This window comes from Euprymna scolopes, chromosome 29 (genome assembly GCF_053919585.1).
Source record: "Euprymna scolopes isolate OS-2025 chromosome 29, ASM5391958v1, whole genome shotgun sequence".
Classification (NCBI taxonomy): domain Eukaryota; kingdom Metazoa; phylum Mollusca; class Cephalopoda; order Sepiida; family Sepiolidae; genus Euprymna; species Euprymna scolopes.
Window position 1 is genome coordinate 34,944,565 of NC_136510.1, and position 9,715 is coordinate 34,954,279.

The 9,715-nt window shown below is 36.9% G+C and overlaps 1 long non-coding RNA gene across 1 annotated transcript in view; it reads right to left on the reverse strand.

Moving 5' to 3' along the window:
* Positions 1 to 806: 806 nt before the first annotated feature.
* Positions 807 to 9,715, reverse strand: part of LOC145252393 (uncharacterized) — a 120,971-nt gene continuing 112,062 nt past the window's right edge. Inside the window, exon 4 of the long non-coding RNA XR_013863589.1 lies at positions 807 to 1,017. This is a non-coding gene — a long non-coding RNA (uncharacterized LOC145252393). The remainder of the gene's footprint in view (positions 1,018 to 9,715) is intronic.

Genomic DNA, 9,715 nt, shown 5'->3' on the forward strand with positions numbered 1-9,715 from the left:
TAAGTTACTTTTCTGCCAAACTGGATATATTTTTCGTGCTTTTATTCAATGTAACATGTTTATTCAGCTCGAAAAACATACAGTGTTTACCTATGTATTCGAAAATTCAAGATGGCGTCTCACACCCTCTTTAACACCGTAAGTTTGGAAAAAGGTGTTATAAATAAAAAAAATATATACAAAATACTATTAAAAACCTGCCGAATATATGTCAACCTATGTCACAGTAACATGTATTGAGCGAGTTTTTAACAGTATTTTATCCGGTATTTTATTTATAACATCTTTTCCCAAACTTACCGTGTTAAAGAGAGAATAAGACGCCATCTTAAATGGTCCAATTCATCGGTAAACACTGTATGGTTTTCGAGCTGAATAAACATGTTACATTGAATAAAAACACGAAAAATATATCTAGTTTGGTAGAAAAGTAACTTATCTTGCCTTTGATAACATTTATTTGTTATATATTTGTTTTTTGACAACTTTTTCGAATCTATGTGTACAGTAATACAAACCCGAAGTTTTTATTCTGTTTGGAAAAAAGTCTTAATAAAACCTAAAACAAATTATTTACCTACCTCTATGCAGTTATCTATGCTTGTATACAAAAACACAAAACAATTGGCAAGTAAAAAAGCTATTTTTTACCATAATATAAAAATTCTCCCTATAGGAATCCTTTGAAGCAAAAAATGGCCTCATTTCATGGCATAAAATCTTAGCAATAATATGTCTATCTCTTGCTTCAAGCCCATAGACTGATTGGCAGGCAGACAAGATTTCTAATGTCAATTTTACAGCTCTTTCCACACTTTGTGAATGTGCAGGCAAATCAGGTAACTCTGGCTTTCTGACGCTCATCAATAATTCCTGAAGGTCATCATCTGATAATTCTTCAGTTAGTGCTGGCTCTGAAACTCCACTTTGAAAAAGGTCTATCAAATTTGACCAATGTAAAGCGTCAAAATTTATTGTTGATATTTTTTAAAACGCTTTTTCACTGGTTCCTCACTCCTGAAAAAGAAAAGAGAAGTCAAATAAGTTTATTGGCTTGAAAAAATGAACACAACTTTTATTTTAATTATTTTCTTTTTAATTTAATAATTGAAAATGAATGTATAAATCTAAATAAACAATTTGATCAGTTTTATATGAATGTTTACTTACCTAATAGTAAAAATTCTTCCCTCACTTCCATTTCATCTGATTTTAACATGGAGAACAGAATATTCTCTGGCAAGAGGGCAAAAGCATTAAACTGAAGATTGCTTAAAGCAATTTCCTGAATTTCTGGAGGCTGCTTTTTTATTTGCCCAATCATTTTAAAAATATACATTTGCTGGTTATGAAATTTATTATCCAGTTTAATTCCAAACCAGCTAACTGCATAAACTTCTACAATAAAACTAATTAGTTGGTGCATTGTTCTGGTCAATTCAGATGAATAAATTTTACGGGTCCACAAACACATTAATCGGATTACCAGAGTAAGCCATCTTGCCTGATTTAAAGGTCCGATCCTCCATGCTGCATACTGAGGCTCTACTTCACCCCTTGAAATACCAACAGTATACTCTAAAAGTAGTCTTTGGTCACCAGTGAGATCATTTTCTGTTAGTTCAGAATACCTGTCCTCTAGAGGACTACTCACTGGTAAAAAGTTAACTTGGGGTAAATGATGGTAATTGTTGGCACATAATTTTCCGGGTTGACCCGTAAATGATGTTGGGCATCGTGCACTTCCATCAAGGGATTTAAATAATGCCCTAAAAGGAAGCTCATTCTGGTGTAGAGAACAGCCAATGGTGTGTATTTTTCTATGCAGCTTGTTTTCTAGTGAGGAAACTAGTCCTGATTTGCATCCAGTATTGGTGCTTGTGGTGTCTAAAAGGACAGCCTTTAAAGTATTGACACTCTCATACTGTTCTAGAACTTTGTGAACTTCATCTGCCACAACAGCGCCAGTTGCTCCAACAGTAGGGATCACTCTATGTGTAAGATACTCCCTCTTACTTCCGCATCTAATCTCCTTCGTAAATGTCAAGTGATGCTCTTGTCCTTTAGCTTTTCTTCGATTTTTGTTTCTTTTTTCATCGACAGTTTCCATGTAAAATAAAGTGTCTTTGTCGTTTTCCCCATCAACACCAATGCAGACAAGATTTCTAATTTTTTAATTATGTTTTTGATAGGCATTATTTTTTAATATTTCTTTTTCTCTGTCAATTTTGGATTTATCAAGAAAAATTTTTTTTGAAATCAATATTTGATTTTAAAAGGCTCGCAGCCTGTAGATCCAAAAGAAAAGCATTTACAAGACTTTCACCCAGATTTGACGAGACATCACCTCTGATGAGTTCAATCGCATAACGAGGAATTTTTATCAGGATGTAAATACTCTTACACTTTTCCTCTTTTTTTGATGGCCCCTCTACTATCATTTGTAGTTCACTATTCCATGTAACTCACATAAATACAGTTTTAGAACTTAACTCAAAAAGAATTTATTTTCATATATTCCTATTTTTAGATTAGCCAACAATTTTTTTACAGATTACCAAAATGTGCTAATTATGGTTAAAGAAAATATGTCATTGAAAAAGAGTCAAATTGTGAAATTACTTGTCCTGGCCTTTATACCCGAGGTCTGCATTAGAATTTTTTTTTAAATCTGATGTCATCGAACTGTGAAACGTTTTGTCAATGGAGAAAAAAGGGGGGAAACGCAAACAACAAACAGGAATGACCACATCAAGCGATTTAAGAAATTTTTTTTTTTTTTTTTTTTTTTTTTGCAAACTAACGCAGTACAAGCAAAGCTATTTTTGATCATGCCAAGATTACTAAAATTTGGAGAAAAAAAAAACGGAAATCGAATTTTGAAACAAATGGCTGAACAGAGCACGGACCAAATGTTCCCCTTTGAGCAATATAAACTGTCGGAATCGATTATCATGGGGCACTAAATATCTGTAAACAGATTCTCACAGTGTTTTATGGTCCTGGATATGACCTTAAACTATATCCAATGGTGAGACCCCAGCTTGCAGGCTTTGGGGAGTGTGGAGCCATCCTTTAATTGCCATTGCTCCCAGGTCCACTCAGACCCGGAGTGGTAGTACTTGTTAGGGTCCCAACTATGGGTTGAATAGAAACTGATTTGAAAACAACAAATATATTCTATTAAAAAAATTTTCTTCAAAATCTTTGGATTCGGCATTAAATAACCTGAAAAAGGTTGATATGCCGTAAAACAAAAACAACTAAACCAACCAAATCACAATGTTTTATGGATTGACGAAACTCATTGACGGTTAGACCAAAGGATGGCTTCTAAAAGGCGCCAACCCTCATCTACGCTATAAATGTCAACAGAGAGACGGATGAATAATTTTGGGCCGGGATTTTAAGCCGTGAAATTGTTTAGCCTTTTCTGGTTCCAGATGGCGTTAAAATGAAATCAGTGAACTATTTTTTTCGATTTTGGAAGAGAATGTGTTGCCTCGATTAGCTTCAAAGAATAATGATATCAACCACTATCTAATTGTCCAACAAGATAACACGTCAGGCCATGCTTCTTGGTTCACAAAAGCTTGGTTCTCAGATCAAGGATTCTTTTGGTGAACGACCGATGGATTGCCCTGACCAGGGCCTGAATTTAAATTATAGACAAAACCACTTGTGAATTATTAAGAGAAATGTCTACTCGAATTGACATCGATTCAGTAGTAACAAAGATCTCTGGGAGATAATTAAAGGGATTTCTTTTCAAATTCCAGTGCAAAATTTAACATTCACTGTTGATAGAAAGTTGAAGGACTTGATTAAGAATAAAGGAACACGGATTAAAGATTTAATACTAACAACTACAGTTTTTTTCTAAAAACTGATTTTTGGATAAAATTTAATGGGTTTTTTTTTTCAGAATTTAATGGGAAATGGTAGACTGACCATCATCACACAACGTGTAAGATTTAATAATGTAATCACATTTAACTTTCGTTAATAAACCGTTTTTGGAAACTATTTTAACCCACTTAATTTTGCCTAATTATTAAAAAAAAACTTGTATTCCCTCCGAAGATTTGAATAGATATTTTGATTTAGTATTTGCTAAGTAGATCTTTGTACATATCAAACAATAAGTGATGAAATTTTATTTTGGGGAAATAATAATTGCAGTGGTTTATGAATATTGTAATTTTGCAAACACTTTTGGCTCGCACAGTAGAAAAAAAAGCGACAGATTTCAGACATTGAAAGCAATCAATTCTAAGTTTGTTTGTTGAGGCATCAAACAGACAACGCAAATATTTGTTGGTTTTAGTCGCACGTTTCCCTATCCATTCAATCGAGCCATTATTTCATCAAGGGAAGCCTTCCGTGATTTAACGCACTTGGGACTTTATTTGTCCTCCACAGGCACCGCCTTTGCTCTCTCTCTCTCTCTCTCTCTCTCTCTCTCTATCTCTATTTCTATCTATCTATCTATCTATCTATCTCTTCCTATCTCTCTCTTTATCTATATATCTATCTTTCTTTCTTTCTCTCTCCCTCTCTTTCTCGAATGAAATCCAAACGTTTACAAAGTTCCGACAATACGATTGCCCGCGTACAATCTTAGAGTTCAAATGATAACCTATACGGCATAATCGCGTTGACACACCGGCCTTCATTAAATCATCGAAGGTAAGCGATGTGGGACCTGCTCAGTACCAGATTGGTGACCATTTGGGAGTGCTAGGCGCTATATATCATCTTCTTATGCCCGAGATATACATCAGACTGGGGACCTCCTGTGAATTTTATATTCTCTGTAAACTTTCCCCTTCGGAGAAAGCTGACAGAGTCCAGCCAGAGCTGATACCACACCAGGTAAATCCTAACCGATCAGAAAATTTAGCCAGAGTACGAATACGCCTTTACAAAATGGCCGATTTGTTAGATGTTAGACAGTTGCATATCGCTTGACTGTGAAACGTTTTCAAAGTTAAGCGTTAATAAAATAAAAAAGAGTCCCGACAGACGATAACTTATACGGTATTATCGGCAGGAGATAGCTACGCCCAGTATAAAGAGAATATAATTGATTAACTAATTAGTAATGTGACGGGGACATATTTTTAAAAGTATTTGTTGTATTTTGGGGTTATAGAAAGATGCAGTATTATTTCTAATCAACAGATAGAACTTGCACTTCATCTTCATTCAAGTGATGTCTTGCATTCACGGCTATGGCTCTCTGTCCATCTTTCTCCCTCGAGGAAATCCTGAATTCTTTTATGTTCATCATTCAGAACCGCACCTATACATATAAAAGGCAAACTGTGTGTACACATTTTTTGTATGTCCGGCAAAGGCTTTTTTCGGGGGAGGGGTCTGTGGGATTACTAGGTTTTAGAACTTTTTATATACCGTCTGAATAATAATATCTACGATTTGCGAACGCGCGTCGCGTCTAAATTTATTTACATGGACTTTTACAAAATTTTTGCTATTTCGGCTCTCCTCGTATGTGTTAGGCTTTTTCGCATATAAGCGAAACTAATCTGAAGTGAAAGCATTGTTCCCGACTTTCACATACTTCCCTGGCCCTCGCCCTTCGGGGCCTGGGCAACAAGTGTCAAGCAAAGACCAGCAAGACCTTGGTCAATGTAGGGGCAACCCTTCATACCAATTGTCACTATCTAGCTCCCCTACTCCCCGGGGAGCTGGTCTCCATTTCCATTCCCCCCTTCACTCCTCACTTTAAAAATCGGCCTTGTGCCTAATTTGCTCGGTAAGGGACCAAATAAATACCAGCATTGTTCCCGACTTTCGTGCCGGGAACGTCCAGAAAGCAATGAGCGTTTGATCAATGCGGGGGAACCCCCTTATATCAAACAATTGCTATTCAATTTGGACAATCCTCTTTTAAGGAGAGCTGGGGAAACAAAATCAGTCAAAGTTGGATAAACAGCCCCCCCCAAAAAAACTGCCTCGCAGTAAAAGTTAACTGCAGTATTTCTATTTGACCTCATTAAAATCGCGCACCTGTTAATTCAGTTTTAATGCTTAAATAAATTCAAACGTTTTTCTGTTACTCTCCCTTGCTGGTCAGGCGAGTAACGTGTCAGGTTTTTTTTTCACACTTTATTTTCCACCATTGCATCAAGGCTTCTGGTTCGATCCTACCTACCTACCAAAATATTTTTTTGTTATCTACCCCCCATCATCAACACACACACACACACACACACACCTATAAACATCCGGGCAATGCCGGAAATCCCCGCTAGTTTAACATTTTAAAGGCAAAATGGCCGCGTGAATTTGTGTATGTCTACGAAAAGCTTTTTGCATACTTCCCAGATCATAATATCTAAGATTCGCAAACGGACACCGTCTCTATTTTTATTTTTTGATAGGGTTTTAAAAAATTTCCTCGTTCCAAGTGCTTGTTTGTCTTTTTCGTATAAAGCGAAAATGTTCGAACCCAAACGACAGCTCGACGGCCTACGGTGTCCGCTCTTACACTGCACCAAAATGAGATCAGTTCTCGGTCAATGGTGGGGGGAACCTTTCTATACTGAGAAAATTCCATTTTTAAGCAAATTGTGTCACATTTTGCTTTCGTGGGAAAACAAATGGATACCAACAGAAAGCGCCAAGCTTACCTGGCCCTCAGCCAGTTTGAAAGCAATGTTGACTCCTATGATTCTTAACTTAATTGCCAACTGATTGAATTCCATATACCCTCTGGCCTAATGGTTATCGAGGAAGACTAATTGCCCTACGTTTCCGAGTTCGATCCCATCTCTCTACCTTTATTTTTTTTTTTTCACTATCCTCTCTGGCCTAATGGTTAGCGTGGAAAACTAATTACCCACCTCTCTCTCTCTATCTTTTTTTATGTCCCAATATTCCCCACCCGGGCAACGCCGGGTACCCCCGCTAGTTTATAATATTTCTCCAAAGAGTTTTTGATGTGTTGCCATGGATTTCTTTACAGCTGTACAGGCATTAGATTGCAGTTTCTTTCCAAGCAGTAACCGTACTGTGCTTGACCACTGTACCGAAAGGAATCTTCTGCCCAAACCAATGAGATATGAAACCACAAACAGAATTATTTATGTTGTTTCCGTTATAACATTAGTAACCTGCTTTCCATGACCTCACGTTAACCTGATTGGGGAGCTGAAATAGGTTCTCGATTGTACCAAATGGTTTCCCACAGACTAGAGGAGATAAAGAAACACCTAATTTTTCCTTTTCCCGCTACCCTATACAGCACCTAGTATTCCCAAATGGTCACCCATCTGGTACTAACCAGGTTCAATGTTGCTTAACTCCAGTGATCTGGTGGGAACCGGTGTGTCAACGTAATTGTGCACTGCATTCAGTTTGTGAACATTCAGATGTGTTCAAAGTTTGTAAAATTTTACATTAACCTATGTAAAAAATAAATATTCCTCAAATTTTCAGTTTCTTTGAAATATTTTAAGGGTTTTAGGGGACATCACAAAGGCACTACTCAATCACATATGTAAAGATTCAAATGTTTTATATTTTAATTTTATTTGATCTATAGTCATTATTGGTATGGCTGTGACAACAGAGTATTCTTATCAGTGTTTGCCTCTCTAGTACATATCTGACACAGTTAGGCACAGTTAATCAACCGAGAACCACATCACTCTATATAAAAGCATATAAGATATCAACGGATACACACTCGAGAGTAAGAACGTAAGAACAATGAAGAGGGGCAGAGCCCCGAAACATGCATGTAAATATATATATATTTGTAGTCATCGACATACAGTCCTGTTTCGTTGGGTTACAACTCATCAAACGTGGCATAGAAAAACTTGAGATTAAAAAATGTTGTTGCGAAAATTTTTAATGAGTACTCGTGTCTTGACGCGAAAACGGGGCGGGACAGACGCTGGCAGGCTCGAACTATAGGATAACTTTGAATTCGGTTAAATGAAGATAAAAAAATATGTTACTACAATGCATGTTAGTTGTGATACACATGTTCAAGCAATATCGGACTAAGACTGATAGATGTAATGTGTACCCTTCTATGTGTTGCTTTCTTGTAAATAAACTATTCTCGTCAAGTCAGCTGTTTATGCTACTATTTTCTGTATTCACGCGTTACACACATATTCGTCTTCCGGCATAATTTTGTACAAGACATCAACAGTTATCATAGTCCAACTCCCATTCATAACAGTCACATACACATTACTCAGCGATTATGCCTGATACAAACAAACTTCGAATGATTCCCCTTTGTCAATTGCCTCTATGTAGGGTCGCAGCTATATCACAGGCTTGCCGTTATTCTTATGTTAACTTGGCGTAGGTAGGTTTTCTAGTAGATGTTAGTTAGTAGCTATTAGCTAAAGCATATATGGAAGTTGTGTTGGAAAACAGGAAACCTTTCAGATAAGGGTCACAAAAGGGCTAGTAGTGAAAAATTTCCCCCACTCTATATCTGTGCCTAAATCAAAACGCGGATTCCATGAGCAAAGCTTCTTTCTTAGAACTGCACGCCTGTGGAACTCTGTTCCGTCTGCCTGCTTCCCACCGGACTACAACTTGGATGCCTTCAAGTCCAACGTTGACAAATTCCTAATGAACCGCCCCCTTAAGTAAACACTCCATCAAATCTCCACACTAACGTAATGTACTTGCAATAACCCTTATCCCTGAGTGGCTTTCGGGCCTTGATAAGTGGTGATCACTGTGTAAAAAAAAAAAGGAATATGATACACCATGTTCGTGGGAAATGGATGCCGATTATTTACAGTTGCTCCCCCCCGCCCACACACACACTTTTCCACATCAAACACGGTATATTTTCACTTGTAATGTCAGGGACTACAATTTGGGATCGTCTCTAACAGGGGATTGTGGAGAGTTGAGCAGGGAGAAGTCCGTTCACATTTAATGTTCAGCAGATTAGTACATTCATGCAGGAAACAGGGATGGAACTCCAAAGACTAACAGTTCGGGGGAAGTAACTATTAAAGTAGAAGCCTTTCCGCTATCTAAGGACCTCAACGGTGAAGAGGTGTGATTTTGCTGCTTGTCGGGTTTCTCGAGGTATTTACGTCGAAGAGACAGACATGCTATGAGTTCATTAGAGCAGAGTCCATTAAAGTACTTACAAAACAGACACAAGGATGCAACACTGCGGTGATGTGACACAGCTTAGAGCTTGGTTGATGGTGCCAGGTTTAATAGATTTTAAACTCTTTTTTTTAACCCTATCTAAAGGGGAGAGACTTGTGATAGATACACAATCTCAGATGTAGTAATAATACGCGATGCATGGGCGAATTGTTGCTTTATAAATATAAGGGTACTCTTTCGTGTGTGTCATTTTCTAGCACGATAGAGGGAAACAACCTTCTTTGCAGCAGCCTTGTCAATGTCCTCAATGTATTCGTTCTAATTCATGTTATAATGAATACATATTTAAGGAAGAAAATAAAGAATTAATAGACAATAGAAATCAAAATAATGAAGGTTTAATAATAAAGAAAAGAAAAAAAACACGCACAGAATAAACACGTTTCTAATAAATCATTCAATTTCTTCCGTTTTATTTATGACCGTTGTTGAAAGCGAATCAATTACAAAAGCCGTGAAAGCTTCAACAACAATCTTCATAATATTTGTCTAAACAATTACAAAGAAAATAGGATAAATTAAGATTGAT